Raw genomic sequence first — 6,251 nt, 5'->3', positions numbered from 1 at the left:
TTTGCTCGCTTGCCAATAACCAAGTGTTGTACACTGTGCATTGCTAGAGATGAGCACGGTTTGCTGGGAGAATTAAACGGACAACCTTTATTTGCCGTAATTTAGCCACTCAGTTGAGTGGCCGTTTATTTTTAATACCAAATCGAATTACAGTGAAGCCGGAAATAAAAACCTAATCCCAACAAAAGTGAGGGCAAACACCCATCGAAAGAGGACTCAACGCACTTCTGAGAATGCTCGAAAACAATGGGCGGGTTAATAGGGTGGGCAATGTTTGCCCTGCACCGAAGCTTAACTAAAAGAGGCCCGAGATCAAATATTCAGATGTTTAAGTATCTCCTATTATAACTTCCGGATGTAACCCATCCGGGATAATGATAAGTCGCGGCGCAGGATGCATAAATTAATTTATTCCCTTTGGTAATAACGGTCATTTAAAGTAAATAGGAAAGAAACAAACGAAAAAATCACGGGTATAAAAACCAGCAAACAAAACTTAAAGAACAAATCGAAAAGCAAAAAGGCCAATCCACAAGATAATTCCCGCAAGATGTTTAAGCTGCACAGTAACCTGGACACGCTATAAAGTCATGAAATAACCTGAATTAAAGCATCTTTCTCTATGAACTTGATTTCATAGACTTGTTCATGATCAATAACGTACCATGCCTCTCTACCAGTTAGCTTTGTTTTCCCTCGAGTCCTGATGTTTCCCGAAAAGAGGTCGAGGAAAAAATCAGGACTCTTGGGGAAACAAAATTAACTGTTTTCCTCGGGACCATTCATTAAGTGTATAATTGAGAGAGTAGAAATGGGATGATAAGTATTTAAACTTGCTTGGTCACCGTTTCTGAAAACAGGGGTAACTTTAGCTATTTTAAATAGATCTGGGACAATTCCAGTGGACTATGAGACATTAAATATAATTTCTAGAGGTGTAGATATAACTTGTTTGGTAATTTTTAAAATGGCAACTGGTATGCTGTAAGGTCCTGTAAACTTATTGACATTTAGCCTAGTAATTTCATTTTCCATTTTAACTGTTGGTGTGGGAAACAGAAAGAAACTGTCACTGGGTGGAACTGCAAGATACTGAAGAGGCGATTTGTTTACAGTAGAAATCTTCTTTGTCAGATTACCTCCAATATTAGAAAAAAAAACTGTTAAAAGCGTCTGTCAATTAGACTTTGAAGCATTAATTTCAATATCTTCAAAAGGTAATTTAGTGGGAGTAGAGCCAAATCTGGATTTAAGATTAATAAGTTGTCTTATCCCCTTCCAGACTTTCTTGGAATCAGTCATATTAGTATAGAAATAGTAATTATTATCACATTTTTAGATACTTTTCATAGGTGATTAATTTTATTTCTCAGTATAGAGTTTGAATTTAGTGTGATAATAAGCAGACTTATAAATAGTTGAAATGTATTTTTTAAAAAGTTTGTTTTTTATATTGATTGAGACCCTTTAAAAGCGTCTAAAGCAGGGGTTATCCATGGCTTAGATTTCATTCTCAATTCACGTTTAGAGAGTTGTATAAGATGGATATAAACATCAACTATATCAGAGATGCTGGTGTAGAAAGAATTAAATATATTATTAGGATCGTGATTAGCACTGGCATGCAGCACACCTTCTCAATCAACTGAATGGATGTCTTGAATTATAGCAGATTTATCAAAATTAGAATAATCTCTTTTGTAGGTCTTAACCTTGTTGGGCAAAGAGGTTAGTTTTTTGATAATAAGGAAACTAGGTAAATGATCAGTAAGATCATAAATAATATTCCCACTTAAGGCTAGGTGTTTCCAAGAATTAAAGAAAATGTTGTCAATTAAAGTTTGGAGTGGTCAATGATTCGAGTAGGTTGTGAAATATGTGATTGATATTTGAAGGACGCCAAAGTATTTAAGAAATTATCTGTATTGGGGGGGGAGAATCTAGTTTAAGCAGGTCAAGATTAAAGTCTCCTAAGATGATGCTGAATTTATTTTCCCTATCAATCTTTTCAATGGTAGAGTTAAGAAAATCCATAAAGTTTTGCATGTTACCATGTGGATGCCGGTAAATCACACCACATTAGCATGCTACATAGAGATCCAATTTGCATTTCTACCCAAAGTGTCTCAAAATCATTAGTTGAAAATGTAAGATCAGGTCTGGCTGTGAATAATTGATCCTTCTTAAAATAAGCCAACTCCTCCAGCATTTGAAAGACTGGGTAACTGAAAGCAAAATGAATATCCTGGTATTTCAATATTGGATAAAAAACTTTGGTCAACTTTAAGCTTATAATCTCTGTGAGACCCACAATTGAAAAAGGCAAATATAAATCAGAAAGCATATGTTGTAAATTATCAAGTTATAGAGTAATTTACTAAGATGACAATTCAAATTTCTAAAAACGCTTAAAGAGAAGAAAAGTTTGTAAGAGCAATTTAACTCGTCACATATAACACAGTGGTTCAATGTTCCTTCCTTCGATTTCTGCATCACTGACCCTAATCAAGGCCATAATCAGCGATGGATAATCTGTGAAGAATGTTTTGAGAACCAACAGATATAATAGTCGGCCTCAAACTACATGAATCATTTTTGAATCCGATTTATCATATTTGATAATTATGTATCAGGCGGTAATTTAATATTTCTTTTTATAAATTTGCACTGGTGAGATCTTGTTTACAATTTCTTTGCTCGAATCAGCATAGCATGTAACTTACATCAGTAATGATGGATCAATTAAATCACCGCGTGATTTCATACACATATGTCTACCTACTGTTCCAGTTACCAATCTGCAGTAGAGCTGTGGTAATTCGAGCTCCCAAAAGAAACGATAAAACGGTTCAAGCTAGAGGAGGTCCGAGTTATGTTTACTCGTGTTGAAATTTCAATCATCCTTTTGATAATTTATGAAGAATCATGAATTCGAACATACGATTCGATCGTGCTCAATTTTCGTACATTAAGTTTGTTGAATAGGAACGTTCAAACTAGATAGTTCATCAAGGTGTGTCCCGTTCACATACACGTTACCACTTTCATAAAAATCGCGATTACAGGATGGGACGTGTCAATCAGCTATGATCTGACACTTTGACGTTTATCGAACGACGTTATCAGGGTAAATTTGAGCCAAGGAAAAGTAAAATTTGTTGCGTTAACTGACTTCAAATCCAAGGGAAGTCGCATCCTGTTCGAGTTAACAATAGTGGGGTTCTACCGTGTTGAGGAAGCAATACATAGTTTTTCGACTGAATCGAAAAATGGAATCTTCTATATATTTGCAACGCAGTCAGTTGCAACGAGAGAACAGTTAGCATATTTGATTAAAAGCGAAACAACTCGAATTCTACTTTTCTCCAGTCTATTTTTGAGAAAAAATCAGCTTTTGCCCTTTAAATTGACAAAGAACGAGATATAGGATTTTTTGAAAGGATTAATTTGTCAGTTTTAATATTCGAAGTTTGAACAGACAAACATGAAGGACCACTTTTAAACAATGGAAAGTATTTTTCCAAAATCGTCCTAGCGTTCTTTGGTTTTTTTTTTGAGACCTTATAAAAATTAATGGAACTTACCGCTTTAGAAGTTTAGGACCCTGACGAATCGAGCTTCCAAATTCTCAGTAAACAGAAGAAAAGTTGCCAAGTTCCGCAATCTTCGGCAGAAACGCGAAGATTAACCTAACGTTATCCAAATCAGTGAGGCGTGTTCATCTCGTGATGTCCATTACAATGCCTCTATTTTTAAAACATTAAGCAATTATCAGATAATAGATCGCTTTCACTCACGTGATTGCCAACTATTCCAAATTATTGGAACAGAAGAGAAATTTATATCAGAAAGAGTTCAAATCCCAAAGTGGGGACTCGGTCCACCAAGTGGGATTTAGTGGTAGGACATTTCAGTTCTGCAGGTATCGTACGTGAGTATGTTTGGGTAGTGTTGATCTTGTACCCAGGTCCTTCCTTGTAACTGTAACATGAAAGGTGTTGGGAACGATACTATCTTAATGCTCGTAACAGACCTTTCATGGCTGAGCAGTTGCAGTCACACGGTAGGATCTAAATAATATATGGACACTGCTGGAGCAAGACAAAGACAGATCTAATAATGTTAAAAAATCGAGCCAGGGTGGTGGCTCCTGTAGTTGTGTATTAGTTGTAGTCTGCTAAACCAGAACAAAAGCACCTGTCCAATAATTTCAATTAACTTTCTTGCCTATTTAAGATGTCCTTTACATTACAAAGGCTTTGTAAATGATCACTTAAGCATGTTGTAGCGCGCGAAATATCTGGGTGAATCAAAATTACAGAAGAATTTTTCCTTTTTCTAAATGGGCTAAGTTTACCTAAAGCTAGGTGAATAAAATGTATCATATCTTCAAAAAGGCTTATAAAGCTGGATTAAACAGACGCAGAAGAACACATGAGCAACAAAACTGGTTGGACAAATTGATCGATAATAAAAATAGCGGACTTTGCACGCTGAACTGTACAAATAACAGAAAATAGTGGATTGGTTACAGTCTACTAAACCAGAACAAAAGCCCAATTGATTCAACTTCTATACCTTTAAAGATGCGTATTGTTCTTACACTGCTAACACAACTATAAATCGATAGTAAACGCACTTATCAATAAAAATGGCTGGCTGTGCACAGAATAAATGATTGTTGATTAGTTGTTATCTGCAAAACTAGAACATAAGCACGACCATAATCAAATACTTTACTTTTCATGCAAACGTTTTGTCAAAAAATTTCTAAAAGTCCAACAAAAAAGGCCTGCTCAGTCTTCACCTCGACTTTGGTAAGAAAATACTGCGCGTTTGATCTTGTAGTGGTACAGTTATTCTATACAAAAGATGAACGGCTTCGTCTTTGCCTTGGTTCTTCTTGTTAGCGTTTCTTCGGCCGCCAGAGTGCCATTTCTGCATGCAACTGAAGGTATGAATATCTGATTTCAAGGTAGAAAATAGGTAGATCTCAGATCAATTCGTCACCCAGCGTGCATTGTCGGCCGAGTTGGCGCCCTGTGGTCGTTAGACTTATAGTCTGAAAAAAGTGAAGCAGTCCTAAATATTTAGGCATGGTCTGAGGGTTTTTAAGAAATATTCTCGGATAATCTTAAAATCCCAGAAAAGAGCAAATTAATCTTGCATTTTCACTCATCTTTGTTTTTATTCGGACCGATATTTTGCTTAACATATGCTAAGAATTTTTTGGCGCGCGGTAAAATTGGTTGGGGGTAGGGGAGGAATTACTACTAAAATCCGTTCTCTTAGCTTAAATTTTGAAGGAGATTTTTAATGTTTTGGAAATAATGCTAACAATTATCAAAGAGTTTGACTCTTACATTTTTTATTGTTGTTGTTAGTTGAGACGTTTCGCACGCGTGCGCGCGCCCGCAGATCGCAGGGACCTGTGCGCCTTTTTTTCTGTACAGGATTAGGCACACAAAAAAATTCCTAATCGTGTATTACACTCTTCATCTCTTCATATATTGCGCAGTTACCAGACCTGCATAAATTTTTTGAGATGGAAATCATCACCCTTCTATGCCACTTTTGACTTCTCGTTTTTCAAGATGAAATAAGAAGCTTTCTGAAGCAAACGGAAAGGGATATCTCAAGTAAATCAGTGCGTTGATGTGAATTGAGTCTATTCTCGTCAATTGAGTATTTTAAGTAGAGCAAAACTCGGAGTAGCGGAAAAACCTCCTTTCAAGGGAAGTTGTGTTCCAAAAGATATACGTATGGATGGTCATCATTAAACGCCTAAGAGGGGTCGGAGGATTTTAGTTGTTTACCCGATTCCCCTTTAAGGCTATGTATATGTATTATTCTTGTGATCCCCTCTTGGGCAGATGACTGGCAGTTAATTTTCTATATCCCTCCACCTTGTACACTCCCCTTGTGATCTTCCCCAAAATCCTCCACCCTTGCCCTTCAGGAGGTGAATTAGGACAACCTCCAAAGTAAGTTTAGGCAAGGCGTCGAAGGAGAAGAATGAACTCTGAATTTTTTCCGTTTTCATATTATTATTCATTCAACGCTCCAGGAATTTAGCAAGAGAAAATTCTCGTTAACTTTTTAACACAAATATTTTGAATTTGGTGTAACAAGGCTGAAGGTGGACGCTTAGAGGTTCACTTGTTGCCATTTTCCGTTAATATTATGCTCGCACGCGTGAAAGCTAGGTAACTGTCTTCTTAACAAGCAATATTTGATTTCCAACTGGAACA

Source organism: Stylophora pistillata, chromosome 5, assembly GCF_964205215.1.
Source record: "Stylophora pistillata chromosome 5, jaStyPist1.2, whole genome shotgun sequence".
Lineage (NCBI taxonomy): Eukaryota > Metazoa > Cnidaria > Anthozoa > Scleractinia > Pocilloporidae > Stylophora > Stylophora pistillata.
This window is presented reverse-complemented; position numbering follows the sequence as displayed.